The sequence below is a fragment of the Pleurodeles waltl genome, chromosome 11 (assembly GCF_031143425.1).
Source record: "Pleurodeles waltl isolate 20211129_DDA chromosome 11, aPleWal1.hap1.20221129, whole genome shotgun sequence".
NCBI lineage: Eukaryota > Metazoa > Chordata > Amphibia > Caudata > Salamandridae > Pleurodeles > Pleurodeles waltl.
The window spans coordinates 954,609,152-954,622,865 of NC_090450.1; positions in this window are offsets into that span (position 1 = coordinate 954,609,152).

Here is a 13,714-nt window from a genome sequence, read left to right on the forward strand (position 1 = left end):
GGGTAGCAAACACCAGAATGATGCATTATGGGAAATGTAGTCAAGTAGGCAGTTCATAGGCAATTGTTTATTAGGAAGTGTGCAACATATAGTAGACACTGACAGTCTGTTCCCCATGTCCCACAGGTCTCCCACAAGACACCACCACAACCCACAGCAGCCAGCCACATGAGGACAGCTCAGGAGCCGCCAGCACTCCCACCTGCACGGCCAACATCATCCCTGAAATGTCCACACCTGCTGCAACTGTGTTCCAGGAGGCTGCGCCAGCAACAGGCAGGAGTGATACAGTTGAACACACAAGGCAGCCACCGCTGCGCAGGTGTCGCAGGTACAGGAGATCAGGGCTGCAGGCTGCGTCCGGCCGTCAACCTCCCAGCAACAGTGAGGCACAGCTGCTGCGTGGTCAGCGCCTGCAAAACAACATATTAGGGAGGATTAGTGGTGTGCTGCACCGCTTTGTCCGAAATAACGAGGCCAGCATGCAGCATCTGAACTCCAGAATTGACATTATTGCCACAAACACTGGGGACCTAGCCCTGTCCATGAGGGATCTGGCAGCAGGACTACTGGCCCCGGCCGAGGGTGGGCGGCGCAGGGACCGTCAGCTCCTTCAAAGACTAGATAGGATGGCCACATCCATTGGCAGACTGGCTGTGAACACCACTGGCCTGTCGAGAAGGACAGTTGGCCTCCAGGTCGAAATGGGCCATTTTTGCTGGAGATGTGGCTAGGGGCCTGGGACGTATCACACACGTGATAGACTTAATGGAGGCACGGCATCTGTCCAGGGGCACAGGGGAAACACCCCAGGACAGCGAGGAGGGCTCTACAGTGAGCAGTGTCTCTGCCACTGACACTAGGGTGCTCCGGAGTACCAGTACCAGGCAGAGCACAGCAGAAGCACCAGGGACCAGCCAGGCTGGCAGGGTCCACCGAAGGACATAGACATTACCCTGGCCCTGTTGATGTGGCACATGACATCAATGTGCCCCAGGCATGGTTTGCATTTAGATGACCATGAACAGTTATTATTTGTAAATAGTTCTATTTCTGCACAAATTAAATAGTTTATTTGTTCCACTTAACTAATGGAGTTTTTGGTCAATAGGTGAGTATGGTTGGAGTTGACACGTACCTTCCAAAGTATTGGCTTGCGATGTGTTCCCGTCTCAGTCTGCCTTGATTAGCTATACTCCGATCCCCATGATGGCGATGTGGTTGCTCTTGCTCTTCATCATCAGGATCTGGGTCTGCAGGGGTGAGAGGTAGCCCACGTCTGGTGGCTATGTTGTGAAGGATGGCGCATGCGACCACAATTTTGAATGCTGTAATGGGGGTATACTGGAGGGCACCTCCACTGCGGTGGAGGCATCTGAATCTTGCTTTCAGGAGTCCGAAGGTGCGTTCGATAAGGTTCCTGGTCCTCTTACGTGCATTGTTGTATCGCCTCTCACATTCATTGCTGGGTAAAAACGGAGTCATAATCCATGGCCTTAGATCATATGCACTGTCACCTGTTGGGCACAAACATCACACTGTTAGAAAGTCCTGGTTGGTGTGCACAGTGACCTGTCTGTATGTCTGCAAGGTGTATGCAGCTCTACCTAGGAGGTATCCGTCTCCAAACTCCCCACGTTCCAGGCGTTGGTGTATCCCACTGTGCCTAAAAATGTAGGAGTCATGGGTACTGCCTGGAAACTTAGCTACAATGTCAGTGATGACATAATGGGCGTCACAAACAACCTGAATATTCAGTGAGTGGGTACACTTTCTGTTGCGGAAAAGATGTTCCAGGTTTGCAGGGGGGCATATTTGAATATGTGTCCCATCTATACATCCTATGACATGGGGAAAGTTGGCAATGCGGTAAAAGTCCAGCTTGGTGCTGTTTATTTCTGCCTCATTCCTTGGTAGGTATATGAAGTGAGACATGTGTGTGAGTAAGGCATCTAGGAAGGCCCTGAGGAACCTTGACACTGAACTTTGAGATACCCCACCTGCCACAGCAATGACCCCCTGATAGCTCCCCGAGGCCAAGAGGTGCAGTGAGCATAGCACTTGCACATGCGTAGGGATGGCGCAGCCGCGCAGAGTCTGGTGTTCTAGCTGTGGTTTAAGTAAATCAATGAATTCTAGTATGGCTGCGCTGCTAAGGTGGTATTTGTCATAGATCTCTTCCTCAGTTTACTGAAAAAGAGTCTGCCTTGTTCTATATATATTCTCCTGTCTGTGGCCCCTCCTCCTCCTCTGCTGGGCGGCGTGGACTCTCCTCCTCACTGCTATCAGGTATATCTCCGCCATCTTGAGTAACCCAGATGCCTTCTGGGTCTCCTTTTATACTTTGGTTATGGTTACCACCTGCTCTGAGTTAGTGGTGAATTGCAAGTGCAAACTGGTCTTTTTGCGACTAGTCGCAATTTGCGAGTTGAAATTGCATAAGGTTTGCGACTCGCAAATTGCGACTTTCTATTTGCGGGTAGCAAAATGGGGTCGAAAATTTTGCGAGTCGCTAACGGCTCGCATCGCTTTTTGCAAGTCGGATATGGGGTTTTTGCATCCCATTTCCGATTTTGCAGTCGCAAATAGCGATTCGGGCCATTTGCGACTCGTAAAACTTTGCTACATCTGGCCCTAGGTTCTTCCTCTCTCAATCCTTGATGCCTAGCACACATAAGAGATATGCCTCCGCATGGAAGCAAAGATTGGATTGGTGCAGTCAGGAGAGTGTGGATCCCTTGGGAACACCAGTGCAAATTATTGCAAATGTTTTGTCCCAGTTAGCGGCGCAAGGACTTGCTTACAGAACGATTAATAACTTCCGTTCTGCCATTTCAGCTAAACATCCACGAGTTGAGGGTAAGCCTATTGGGGAACACCCTGTGATATGTAAGCTTCTATGCGGTATTCGGTTGGTACAAAATCCCAAATATTCTGCTTTATGAGATGTAAATATTATCTTGAAATTCCTGGTTTCTTGGCCGGCTAATGAAGGTCTATCAAGAAACAGTTGTCTGCCAAATTAACTATGTTACTTTGCCTGATTTCAGGTAGGAGGGTATCTGACGTTAAAGCCCTGGATATCGCAGGTAGAGTATTTACTCCTACGGGAGTTTCTTTTAGGATTTCTAAACAAACTAAGTCACTTTCTACATGTATTTCGTATCCAAGTTTTAGGGATAATTCTAAACTTTGTGTTGTGAATTGTTTGAAAGTTTATGAAGATGTTTCTCGAGAGTTAAGAAGAGATCATTTTGGACAATTGTTGATTTCACTGCAGAAACCATTTGGACCTGCGTCTTCAGCCACCTTAGCTAGATGGGTCAGATGGTTGTTACAGGAGGCAGGAATTTATATCTCTGTGTTTGGAGCTCACGCTGTTAGAGGAGCAATGGCTTCTAAAGCTTTCAATTCAGGTTCTAGATTTGAAGACATTATGACTGCAGCTGATTGGTCTTCAGATTCTACTTTCAAGTTATTTTATCATAAACCTATTGTGGATGTAGCTTCTGGAGTAATTGCTCAGCTTTAAACTAGCATAATCCGAAGCCTCCGTTCCTGACATAGAATCAAAAAATTTCTAGCTTACGCAACAAGAATTTTCAATTCTATTAAGGACACAGACGCGAGGATTATCCCACCCGGGTTTTTTGGTAACAATTTATTGTAAATTGTATTTATGTAATTTACATTGATATTATTATGATGTAACCCTCCCTTTATTAAGATTGTTTGATTTATTAAGATATAGCATTACGTAAAGTTTTCTGTTTTTTCAGACAAGAAGGCTATGTGAAAGAATTCCACGGAGGATTGACTGAGTTTCCTCATAGAGATCTTTTCGACTTAAGTTGCACCGTTGTGCTGTTCACCTCCCACTTTTGGGAGTCCTGTGGTTCGAGGACACGAATCCTATTGGCTGATGGTTTGTCTTTGGTTGCTGAAGGACTAACGTGTTAAGGACATATATAGCAGATGGTGGGCCCTGATTGGGGGTCATAACAAGGCTGTTTAATATTGGGAAATGTAGTTCTGTTTTTCTATTGGCCTCTGTGTGTTGACAGTGAAGAGTGAGATAGCATAATCCTCGCCTCCGTGTCCTTAATACAATTGAAAATTCTTGTCACGTAAGCTAGAACATTTTTGATCCTCTATGCAGGTGTCGCTGTGGGGGTGCAGGGAGGTCAACTCAGGGTGTCCACGTCGTTAGAGTCACCTGGGGGTCCTCTCTGTGGTGTTTGTTGTCCTGGATTCAAGCCGGGGGTGTCGGGAGCAGAGTGTGAATACTCACGCTTCTGGCGGGAAGTGAGAGTCTCTTTAACAGTTGTTTCAAAGTTGCAAGTTTGTTGCTGTTTCTGAACAGTGCCGCTGTTCTGGGAGTTTCTTGGTCCTTTAGGTGCAGGGCAGTCCTCTGAGTACTCAGAGGTCGCTGGTCCCGCTGGATGCGTCGCTGTGCAGGTTCTTTGAGTCTGGAGACAGGTCGGTAGGGCTGGGGCCAAGCCAGTTAGTGTCTCTGTCATCTCTGCAAGGCTTTCAGGTCAGCAGTCCTTCTTCTTTCTTCAGGTTGCAGGAATCTGATTTCCTGGGTCCAGGGTCACCCCTAAATACTCAATTTAGGGGTGTGTTTAGGTCTGGGGGGGTAGTAGCCAATGGCTACTGTCCTTGAGGGTGGCTTCACCCTCTTTGTGCCTCCTCCCTGAGGGGATGGGGGCACATCTCTGTTCCTATTGGGGGAATCCTCCAAACTCAAGATGGAGGACTTCTAAAGGCAGGGGTCACCTCAGCTCAGGGCACCTTAGGGGTTGTCCTGACTGGTAGGTGACTCCTCCTTGTTTTTCTCATTATCTCCTCTGGACTTGCCACAAGTGGGGGCTGTGTCCGGAGGGGCGGGCATCTCCACTAGCTGGGATGCACTGGGGCGCTGTAACAACAGGCATGATCCTTTGAGGCTCACCGCCAGGTGTTATAGTTCCTGCAGGGGGAGGTGAGAAGCACCTCCATCCAGTGCAGGGTTTGTTCCTGGCCACAGAGTGACAAAGGCACTCACCCCATGTGGCCAGAAACTTGTCTGGTTGTGGCAGGCTGACAGGAACTGGTCAGCCTAACACTACGAGTCGGACTAGCATGCAGGGGGCATCTCTAAGATGCCCTCTGTGTGCATTGTTCAATAAATCCCACACTGGCATCAGTGTGGATTTATTGTGCTGAGACGTTTGATACCAAACTTCCCAGATTTCAGTGTAGCCATTATGGAACTGTGGAGTTCATAATTGACAGGCTCCCAGGCTATATACTCTTTATGGCTACCCTGCACTTACAGTGTCTAAGATTTGGCCTAGACACTGTAGGGTCATATTGCTCCTGCAAGTATTCCCTCACCTGTGGTATAGTGCACCCTGCCTTAGGGCTATGAGGCCTGCTAGAGGTGGGCATGGCACTCTGAGGGGAGTGCCATGTCGACTTAGTCATTTTCTTCCCACCAGCACACACAAGCTGTGAGGCACCGTGCATGTGCTGCGTCGGGGGTCCCCAGGGTGGCATAATACATGCTGCAGCCGTTAGAGACCTTCCCTGGCCACAGGGCCCTTGGTAACAGGGGTACCATTTACAAGGGACTTATCTGTGTGCCAGGGCTGTGCCAATTGTGGGAACAAAGGTACAGTTTAGGGAAAGAACGGTGGTGCTGGGGCCTGGCTAGCAGGATCCCAGCACACTTTCTATCATAACTGGCATCAACAAAAGGCAAAAAGTTAGGGGGCAACCATGCCAAGGAAGGCATTTCCTTACACCAATGCACTCTACACCAATCTACTCTGCACCACTGTACTTTACACCACTGTACCCTAGGCCACTTTACTCCACTCCACTCTACAATACTCCACTCTCAGATGCTCTACTCTATTAAACTCTACTCCACTCCACTCTGACACTACTCCAGTACCTGCCACTCCACTCTACAACACTCTGTGCCACTCTTCAACACTACTCCACTCTTCAAAACTCTAGACAACTCCCTCTATGCCACTTCATACCACTTTAGTCCACTACATTCTACAACACACTACTCTACTCTGTCACTCCAGTCTATGGCATTCTTTGCCATTCCACTCTATGCCACTCAGTCCTACAACACTCTACTCCCCTTTATGCCATTCCACTTTTACATTACTCCACTCTGTGCCACTCCACTCTATGCCACTCTACAACACTGTACTCCACTCTACGCAACTCCCTCTATGCCTACCCACTCTGCTCAACACCGCTCCACAACACTAAGGGGGTTATTACAACTTTGGAGGAGGTGTTAATCCGTCCCAAAAGTGACGGTAAAGTGACTGATATACCACCAGCCGTATTACAAGTCCATTATATCCTATGGAACTCGTAATACGGCTGGTGGTATATCCGTCACTTTACCTTCACTTTTGGGACGGATTAACACCTCCTCCAAAGTTGTAATAACCCCCTAAATGCCACTCCACGCTACTCCATTCAAATCTACTCCACCCTACAACTCTACTCCCTCTGCAACACTTCACTACACTCAACTCTATGGCACTCCATAACACTCCACTCTACTTTAGACACTTCATTCCACGCCACTCTCCGTTACCCCACTAACTTTTAGCGTGCTGCAAAGCAGCCATGCTGGTGTAACTTGCTAAAAATTATTGGCTGGCCCTGCTCTACTATTCCTGCTGGTGGTGGGGACTCCGTGTCCCAGGATGCCCAGCGCCTAGAGGCGCCAACGTGAGGGTCACACCCCCTCCCTTGCGCTATGTAGCACCTTGCGGGCTTCCACTGCCTAGGGAGCACCACTCTTGCCCTACTACTGTTGCTGGTGGTGGGGACTTAGTGTCCCAGGGGGCCCAGCACCTGGAGGTGCTGTGAGACCAGAGGAGGGTCAGACACCACCTCCTCCCTTTGCGCTATCTAGCAGGTTGTGTGCTCCCACTTCCTGAGGAGCACCGCTCTTGCTCTATTACTGTTGCTGGTGGTAGGGAGTCCGTGTCCCAGGAGGCCGGGCACCTGGAGGTGCTGTGAGACATGGGGAGGGTCAGACACACCCTCTCCCTTGTGCTATATAGCGCATCATGGGCTCCCCCTGCCTGGGTAGCACCGCTTTTGCTCTACTATGTTTGCTGGTGGTGGGGACTCCATGTCCCAGGAGGATCAGTGCCTGGAAGCACCAATGTGAGACCGGGGGAGGGTCGGACACCCCCCTCCCTTGCGCTATATAGCACGTTGCGTGCTCCCGTTGCATGGGCATGCCTGTTCGTGCCCGTCAGAGCCCAGTGGAAGCTGGGCCAATCTCCTTGATTTTCAACATTGAGGTACGCTTTAAATATTTTTTGCCACTTGGTAATTTTGTGGACATCTGGTAGATGAGGACTGTGAGTAGAACAACACATAACGAGAAAGAAAAAGTTGGGAGGAGCTCCTTGCACATCAACGTTTCTCACTCCATCTAGCTCTATTGATAGGATGCTCCATAGGACAGTTAACATTATCAGTGATGAAATAGATCTTACAGAACCAAGATTGTCAGTTCTGGTGATATGCTGGCCCCACAAAGTTATTTGCCTGATTACCCATCTGCAAGTATACCAGGTTCCCCACCCCCTGTCAATCATGTGTCCCCAGGTGCTGCTGCAGCTCCAAGCCCGAGGTATAGCCTTAATCCAGCCACTGCTGCCAAACGGCAAAAACGAACAGCAAAGTTGCGTTTGGTGAGAATGTCTGTTCAGACTAATGATCGGTGCCAATGTACTATGGCAGTATCTATCCTACCTACTCCTGATAGTTTGTTTGTGGGCAAGACAATAGGAGTTTCGCAACTGGAATCGGTTGAGATTAGGAAACTGCTGGAGGGCAGTATATACAAAATAGGGGATTTATTGCGGGCAGAGTTGGCTCCGGTTTTTGAAAGGTTGGCAGCAATTGAGTGCTTCCTTGAGAACTTTAAACACCCAGTGGAATCGCACACCCAGGCACCTAATCCAGTGCTACCTCCATTTTGTGATAAAGAGAGAGGCCAAGGTTGTCACTCTGCAAGCTCTGTAAACTTTTCTCCTGCGGATAAAGTCCATCAAAGACCCACAGTTGCTAACTTGAGGCGGGAGCATAACTCGGAGAACCCCATGGCCAAAATCCAACAACATTCTCACATTCAGCGATGATATTCCACAAGGGACCCGGTCAGATCCCAATCTGCCCACAATGTTCAGGGTCCAGGTCCCGAGCGGTTGAAGACTTGCAGCCATTTAGTAAATCAGCCAATGATCAATCTCCCCCCAGCAGCCTGCCCTTATGTGCCAGTTCTATCTGGAGTTCCACCTTTATGCAAGGATCAGAGGGAGACCCATAATAACCTGTTTAATTAAACTCTGAATTGGTTGGACCGCTTTAATAATTTTCCATTTCATATGGCAGACAATATTTTGTTGACACGAAGGCTGGGTACAAAAAATCATTGATAGTTTGGACTCTTTTTGTAGTCTCAGGGATTTGGACATAAACACTGGTAAAACCAAATACACGGTCCTCAACCCCTGCAGTTCCACAAATTTGAATTGCATGATTAGAGGGTCTCCCCTGGAATGTGTCTGCACATTCGAATACCTGGGGGTTACCCTCTTTAAGTGGCAGCAACATCTGGCAAGGTGTAGACTCAAATTAGAGAAAACTGCAGGAGGCATAATTAGGATGCAAAAGAGTTCACAGTTTTGTACCATCGCCCCAGCATTGCAAGTTTACAAATCTCAGGCGCTTGGCTCTGCCCTTTATGGTGCTGAGCTTTGGGGGCATAGGGATTTGCCCATCATTGGTATAGCTGATAATCGCTTTATGCGACAATTAATGGGGCTACCTGCTAGCACACCACTGATTCCCCTGAGGATGGATATGGAGGCAAAAACCAATGTGGACGACCCCAATTTAAACTTAGTCTTGTACTGGAAGAGGGTTTGGGCCACCCCTGAGTTCTCATCCTATCAGTTGTGTGTGTCTGAGATCCTACACCTGCCAAAAGCCAGTGATATCCCTTGGATAAAGTATGTAAAGTAAACCTGACTAAGATTGGATTAGCACGACGTTGAGATACCTTAGAGGAGGCCTGTATGACCATTCAGGAACAAGTTAAGGAAGCCTACTGGCAATATAAGTTTGGCTTACTTAAGCCTAACCAGGGCTCTCTGACCACAACATTCCTGTTACAAAAGAAAGTGTTTGTGCAGGAGCGGTTTTTAGATGAAGAAGAGCCAATGCTGGCCAGAGTGCTCCATTTGCAAATGAGATATGGGACTCTTCCCATAAATTGTTTTACAGTTAGCTGGGCGCCTTCCCTCAGGCCTAGTGTAGAACTGTATGCTATTTGCACTGCTACAGAAGAAACGCTAGAGCATGTGTTATTTTTCTGTCCATCGTACTGATGTGCTAGGAAATATTAGATAGTACCAATTTGCCGTATCATGAGGGTTCGGGAGTGCAGAGAAGCATTGACAGTTTTGAAATATGATACCAGACAATGTGTGGTCTTTGGGGTCTCTTGATTCCTGTTGGTCATGTGGAGGGCTACACAAAAAACATCTCAGCTGATCCCGCTCCCCACCTTGAAATACTTTAGGCCAACTGTGACTTAGCTCCCCTTTTTGTAGGATTTGTTTTATCCTACTTATTAGCCATTGTATTTGTTACTGCAAAATTTAACTCTTGCTTTATTTATATGATATGTAATGAACTTTGATGGCACAATTGCGAATAAAGTTTACTTGTTTGAGTGTTATTAACAAAGCCAATAGCATGGGCGAGACCTACTGACTTTGCCAATGCTTGTTCTTTTTGGTACATTCTTTCAGGATCCATTAACTGACTCAGTCTTCACATTTCTTAGTAGAAGTTTTTTTTTAAATATATCATCTCTCAAATTTATGAGAGACTGCGGAAGTCCGGGTTCATGGTTATATGCATAAATGATCACAATTTCCCCTGCATGCTCACAACTTACATTCAGGGTTTAAGCCTTATGGAAACTGTTCCAAACAAATTTCTATAGCAGATCCTCACAAGCTGTGCCTCTGGTGGCTGGGTTCAGTGAACGACTCCAAGTACTGCAAGACGCGTGCCCCTGTGAGCCCAAAGGTGATCTGTAAATGAGAAGGGAAGCTGTACATTGTCGAACACCAAAAACGGTCTTGGAAGTCCTGCTCCAAGTTGTTGGCGTGGACCCATTCCCACTCTTGAGGACATTACCACATATCTTGATGCCCATGATTAAAACACTGTTTCATAATGATTCTTTGGATACAGTCTAGGTTGTAGCAGATGAATGAATAAAAAATGAATACGATTCTGTTCTGTTGCAACAGGTACTACAACGGGATTTCCTCCAGTTTCTTTCCAACCGGATCTAAATTCTAATAAAGGAAAGCAACAAAAAATGAGTCTTACAAATTTGAAATTTTATATAAAAAATACAATGGTGAACTTAACTATCTGTGTGGCTAACTGATAGCATAAGAATTGATAGCCAAACTTATTTTTTTACTTTTTTCCAAGATCTTTGGAGAAAGAAATTACTTTTGCTTGCTTCATTATTAAGGGTTTAAGTCGCTGAGCCAAGAATTATGGGTGCCAGAGGTTACTAAACGGCAACTTTCTAATGGAAGAAGGGAAGTACTGTTTCTAGGGGTTGTTAGATTTAATAATGTCTTGCATATTATGGATATTAAAGTTGTCCTCAAGGTCTGTTCTCAGCTTTTGGTACAAAATTCGGAAAAAAGGGTCTTGGATTCTATTTATATAAGTAAAATTCTAATCTTACTTGAGCCTACACAGACCTAAAATTGAGCGTGGGTATTAATTTTACTGACATAACATTCTGAATTTTGCCTGAGAATGGACCAGACAACTTTTTACTCAGATGCAAGAAATGGGTATTTAAGGCTAAAACTGTTGATTTTAAGAAAGCTTGATGATGCATTGTTTCCACTTTCACAAACTGAATCCGAACGTATTTGTAAAGTGCAGAGTGTTCTAATTTCTTGTTAGCTAAGTGCCATCTCCTTTCCTGCAAAAAAATACAAAACCTTGCTTTTTTCAGTGTTGACTATAAGCTTATTCGCTCTGTAACAAGCCCGCAGGCAGGCTAAGGCTCTTCATATGTTGACAACATTTTGATCCAAAAGTACAGTGGCATCAGTGTATTGCAGTGCTGGGAGAGGAAGCGGTCTGAATTCGGAGGGAAAGACTTACTGGTACTGAGGGCCAAGGTCTCCGAAATATATATTGAAAAGGAATGGAGCCAGTACACAGCCCTGTTTGAGCCTTGAATTAGTGTAAACTCTTTCAGATGCTACCAACAATGGGCTCAGCTATCTCTGACCCATGTGTCCATGTATAGTAAGACAATAGCCCTTAGACGATGATCTGAAATTCCTCAGTTTAACAACTCGGACCACAGCAAATTCCTCCCTACTCTGTCAAAAGCTGTTCTGAAGTCATGCAAATATTTAGAGGATGGAGCTGGTAAAACATAGTAGGAATCTTCTACCTCAATGGGTTGCCTTTTCAAAAGGCATTAATCCGAATCGTTAATTCCAAGTTGCGATTTCAAATACATTTATTTGTGAACATTGTGTGTTGCTCTGGTAGTTCAGACAACAAATATGAGTTCAGTCACCACTTGTTTCGTCCCGTAGTGGCGCGCAGGCCTGGGGCTTCCTCAAGGCTTTAGCATTAAGAATCCAGTCATATATTCATAGGTATCTTTAATAGCTATGTCAGGACCTAGTCCCAAAGAGTTTCTGTAGTCCAAGGCTGAAGTTAGCATGCGATCTGGAACCAGCACTCAGTATCTCTGTGGTCCAAAGGTTCTCAGAGGAGAAGTACTTGGTTGTTTTTTTGTAATAATAGATGTTGTGTGCCTGTAAGTTAGGTGACATAGGTAAAAAGGAGGGGAACGTTTGAGAAGGATGTTTAGAGTTTCATAGTACTCAAAAAGGTTTGGGATGAGTCAGAGAGAGGGGGATGGAAGCCCACCATTTGCCCCCAAATCTTGGAACATTTATGAGGACACGCTCTAGCTCTAAAAAAAAAATCTTTTTGCTTCACACACCAATCCATCACAGCATTTATTTCAGTATTGTAGGAGGGTCAGGGGATTTCCATTTACGTGTGATATTTGTTTTCGCTATTATAGTGGCCATGCCTATAAACGTACGCCCCCACAGGTTCCCACCCCCCACCCCGAGTCATCAAATAGCCCCAACACGGCCACTCTATGGTTAGTTCAATCGGACCACCCAGGACTCAAGTCAACACATCTATTGTTTGCCAATAATGGGTGTTTTTAGGACAGTTCTAGATTAAGTGATCAAAGTCAGTGTTTACACTAGGGCGTCAAAAGCAGTTGGGGTGGAAGTTTGTTGTGCATGTCACACCTGTCTGGGTGTAAAGTATATCATGCATAGATAGATATTCAAGTTGAATCAACCTAAGCCTGGTCGAGATAGCAATCTCATGAGAGGCCACCCGAGCCTCCTTCCAGTCTGTGTCATCGAGGGGCCCAACCCATCCCTCCCACTATTATTTAAGGGCCACAAACCGGTCAGTGGCTATGATAACCAGGGTACCATAGATCTGCGAGATCCCACTTTTGAACAGTTGTCCAACCAGGAAGTTAGTCTACAGCAGATTGTTTTCTGGGAAAGTTCAGTTTGGTGATCTGAGATTGTGTGAAATAGCTGTAAGTAATTATAAGATTGAGTTTGGGCCAGTGTGAAATGAGTTGCAGCTTTTGAAATGACCTGATATGTGATCTTTGCCAAAACTTTCCCAGCGTGTGCCTCAGCCACTGGCTCTGCCATAGCTGAGTTTGTTGAGTCTATCTGGAGTGGTACAATTTTATGGTTTTAATATACCAAAATCTCACCCTTCAGACAGAGGGAGTGAAGAATCTCTCAAAAACAAAATTACTCACTGGATATGGAATGTTTGTCAATGTCATTCAGTAGTACACTCCGACATCCTAAAAGCCAGGCAACATACTCATCCTTTTTATGAGGCAAATAATCACAATTATACAGAATTGTTATGAAAGAATAGGAGATTGGTAGATGATCTTGTGTTATTGGACATACACACAAGCCCTCATACCTGTTCTGCGATATAATTTAAATTTAATCAACCAGCCAAACCTCTCTCAGCCAAATACCACCCAATGTACAAATAATATACTACCTAGTGATGAGGACTTGTTAACGTGGATTGACTGGCTGGTAGAACTGTTTGTACTCGCATGGTCCTTTTTCACATAATCCAACAACAATGATAGTCGCAGAACGGTTTAACAAAGTGCACTTTTTGCAATTCGTGTTGGAAGTAGCCAGTCGTGGATCTCATATTTTTTGTTTGCATTGAACTTCTCAAATGACATAAGTTGTGGTAGGGCCCTCTCAAGTGTGTTTAACAAGCAAATCAAACTATGCAGTTACATTTGAGACTGTTCACTCTATAACTGACTTGAATCAGCCAATGAAAATGATTTGGTCAAGTATTTAAAATACATGTTTGTGCAACTATCCATTCACACATGAATCATACTACAGTAATGCCATTCAAAATCCTAAATGGTGAGCATGTCAAAGGGGGAGATCTTTTAATCATGCCTTTCCCAATGCAAGAGGAAGTGTCAGGTGAACAACAATAGAGCGTG